The sequence below is a fragment of the Charadrius vociferus genome, unplaced genomic scaffold, assembly GCF_000708025.1.
Source record: "Charadrius vociferus isolate BGI_N301 unplaced genomic scaffold, ASM70802v2 scaffold147, whole genome shotgun sequence".
In the NCBI taxonomy this organism is placed as follows: Eukaryota; Metazoa; Chordata; class Aves; order Charadriiformes; family Charadriidae; genus Charadrius; species Charadrius vociferus.
The window spans coordinates 2,446,105-2,450,245 of record NW_009649570.1 but is presented as its reverse complement, the minus strand read 5'-3'; positions in this window follow the sequence as shown (position 1 = coordinate 2,450,245).

Genomic DNA, 4,141 nt, shown 5'->3' with positions numbered 1-4,141 from the left:
GCTGAAATGTTACTTAGGCAACAAAATCAACAAACAGACTCGATGTTTAGAGTCAAAAGATGAATAGTGGGGGTTTTCTCAGGGAGCAGGTAGCTGAGGGACATTAGAGGCCAGGGGGAAAGTGTGTCACCAAACTAGTATCTTTGTGGACACTATGACTTTAAGTTTCTATTTCTAGCCTCTAATTAGTATTTCTGAAACAACTTCTGGCTTTGTCATCATCTCTGTCCTGAAACTTTCTAGAATTTAACAGCTCTAGTCCTTTTACCAGTGAAACATTTGGAAGGCAGAGCAATACTTATTGAAGACATTGCAATGTGATTTATTTTCTTTTCAGTCTTAAGTCTGTTAACAGTCAGCTCTTCTAAATACTGGTTCTCATTACTGTTTACTTCTACATACTAGTGTCCTATCAGTGTCCTAGTAGGTATTCTGCAGATTTTTTTCTGAGCTCCAGAAAATGTTCTCTATTTTTCTTCACTTCTAGAAGCTGATCTGTAATTGTTCCTTATTTACATTGCAAGATGGATGACACTTCAACAGACCAAGATCTGTTAAAAGGCAGCAGAAATTTGCATTCCATGTGTACTTTAATGAATTAGGAATAAAAAGGAAGAGGATAAAATTTTGCAGAGAAATAATTATTATTTCCTTGGGCTACAATAATCTGTACACAGGAATTGGATATTTATATCTTTATTTAGATATGGACAGAAGAAGATAATGTTAGAATAGCAGTTATTGTATTTTTGGACATTCAGTTATATGGTAACAATATATCGTATCTTAAAGAGACAAGACACATATAATTTTATCTTTTTGAATAAAAATGAAAGGGAAGGATGGCTCTGATCTATATAGCCATGTTCAGCCGAGCCTTACAGTCCTCAATCCACCAGAATTTCAGTTAATGGAAATGGAAATTTTGGCTGAGATGTCGGCAACAGTATTATCAAAACATCATTCCTAACAGTCCTGAACGATGTTTCTAAAACTGTCAGTGCAGTGGCAGTATTTTCAGATGTGCCTACTGATAACTGGATGTCTCTATTTTAGAAAGATGACACCTTACAGGAATTTGTTTTTTCTGATGCTTGGCGCGATGCTCTGTATAAAATGTGCAGGCTGATTGTCAAAAAATCACAGCCGTCTTTGGGGTGTCTTAGCAATAATCTCAAATTGCTTGAGAGGAATGACAAATCTTCTATTTAAATGTCCTCTAGCAAGGGTCCTACTTGCAAACATATGTCTATGTCACGTCAGTCCCTCTTTTCAATACCAACTGCTTTTTATATGTCAGGTCTGTAACACTGGGTTTGCGTTGCCAAAAGTCACATTTACACAATCCTTTTGTCAGTTTGATTGAGACAAATGCAGAAAGTGACAGATGGGTTAACGGTCCTACCACAGTGTCATCACATCACTTCAGGAAATTGCATCAACATGCAATCATGGCATGATGTACTATTACAGTTCATTTGTCTTTAGAACAATTTTGGAGAATCAATGGGTGTCCCATGGTTCAAGATCAGCCGTAAAACTACACATCCTGCTTCTCTGAGTTGTTGATACATTATTCCATGCCTTAGTTCCTGCAATTCATTCTTGAGCCTCACCACTGCCTCTGGAGATGGGCAAAAGTCAGAGCTTCATTTTTTCAGGAAATTTTGCTTTAGTTGCAGTTCAGAAAAAAAGTCAAGGAACAAAACCAAAAGACATTCACCCAAAGTCCCAAACCAGTTTGGGAAGCATCTTTGCAATTACCACTGCAGGTCCTTAGTGGAATTAATATTTTTGTGATTTTCTGTGCTCCCAATGTCTGTGGATTCAGTGAGGATTCGCCAGTCAGCAAAGGACGCCCTACAAACTTCCATTTTCTCACAGGGCATTTTGTCTGTAAAGTCTTCAATAATAGTACTACACACCAGGTCAGATAACCACGGTCCTGTAAGGTGCGCCCATTTATTTGCATTCTGAATTCTTCTAGTTATAAAACACTCTCCTTGTCTTCAAGACTTTTCACATCCCACGCAGCACTCTGCATTCCCCCTGTATCATTCTTAGTCTCCTAATTACAGCCTTCCGTCGGTCCAGCATTGCCTCCTCTTCCGTTTAAAAATCATCCTGTGGTTCTCTCCTCTCTGCTCTTTGCAGTAGTTCCCCCCTTCACCCCGCCAGGCTCCACGCTTGTCTGCCTCACATCCGCTTTAACAATCCATTAGGAAAGCGTAGATTTCTTGTGCTGTCTGCAATAGGAAAGTTTCTGTTCGTTGCCAACTCCCGGCTTGAGACCAGTACCCTCAATACTAACATACAAACTTTTCAGCTGACTTTTTCATCTGTCTGCATTTACACCGCTTCCCTTTCATTGAAGCGCTGCACAATAGAATGCTTAGGTATTACATAACTTCTGCGAATAGCGAGGTATTTCTGTGAAAATGCATTATAAAATAAATTGTATTGCATTGTATAGGAGACATAATATGACATTCTGTGGAGGAAGCAATTACTTGCTCAATAATGTCCACAACATTCAGCTCTTCAGCTTATGGGACATTCTTGTAAAGGGCAGAAGGGTATGTTTCTCGGTAAAATAATTGTATTTTAATTTAGAACATCCTCTTGCGCTAAACATGAAAACTATATAAAACTGTATAAAAGCAGTCTCATCATGGGCATAAGAGAAGTGGACATTTCTCATTTAATTTATTTTGAGAAAATACATTTCCTGCTTCTTTTCAAAATTGTTATTTCTAGATGTGGATGTCCATATAAATTAGAGTTCTTCCTGTCTGAATCACAGATACAATATCGTATTGGGAGAACACAAATTGCAGAAGTTATTTTTGTGGAAGAGTAGCTGTGACATGTTATTCTTTAAAAGTTTTTTAAAATTCTTTTCTCAGGTCTTCTAGGGATTGACTTGTAAGCAGAAATCTGAGTCTGCTTGTATTTTATGTAACCAAATTTAGGCATTCTTTTTTCAAAGAGTAAGTGTCAGCAAAATGACAAGATTTAAATGGTACCCAGTAAGAGTTTGGTGTTGTCCTGATAAGTTTGGTTAGCTGATCTCATTCAGGAAAAAATTCAAAATATTAGAAGGTGTTCCATAAAAAGGCTTTTTATTTCTGGTCTCTTTGTTAATAGCCTTGAACTTTTCATTTTCTTTTTTATTAATTTTGATCATTGACTCTATGTAATCACCTAGCTATTTATCAGGGGGCACAGTAGGCTCTCATCATTGTGTAATGCAACATTAGTGATGGGCCAGGTCAGCCAATAAATAAGAGCAAATTGAAACTGGATTGTAGTCTTCTATCAAAATGCAAAATTGTGTTTAGACTTTTAAGGATAAGGTGCAATACATGCAATCAAAAGAAGATTAAAGTGGCAAAAGAGTGGTTACTGTCCAGGTGCACATCAGGAGTTTCCAGGCTTAACACTCATTTTAACAGGATTCATGGGGCATTACTGAAGGGACACAAGAGCAGCAATGCTGGAGGCTCTTACAAAATAACTCATAAAACTTTATGCTCCTTTAGCAATGTGTAAAGTATTAAATATTTTTGCAGCACAAATGTTGTGCTTGTTTTCTCAGCCTAAATACCAAAAGAGTACAAACACGAGATAAGAAATGTCTTCGAATGTCGCTACGTAGGTTTTTTTAATAAACTGCAAAGTCTCTATTAAGCACCACCTATTTCCAAGTCAAAAAAAGTCCTTAGAGATTTTACTTTAACATCTACACATGTACATAACATCTTCTGTGTAGAACTGAGAAGGGTGGAGTTGGTTGTTTTTTCCTTTCTCCTTTCTTTTAGGTCAGTTTGGTCATCCAAAATGGATCCTAATCAAATCTGGTTATGAGTAATCGTAGGCACCCTTGCTCGTACTTCTGTAGGATGGATTCAGGTAAGCATGATTCAACTCATGACTCTTCTTCTGTCAGAAGTGGAAAGAAAGTAAAATCAGTTATAAAAATATTTCCCCCTCAGTAAAATAACGGCAATCTAACAGGATCTGTGTGGAGGTTTCCTTTGGCAGAGTTGTCTAGACATTGTAAGAGTCTGTCAGATGATCTCTGATTAATTGAGACAAAAAAATCAATATTTATGTTAAGTAAATGGTGGTTGGCAAGTAG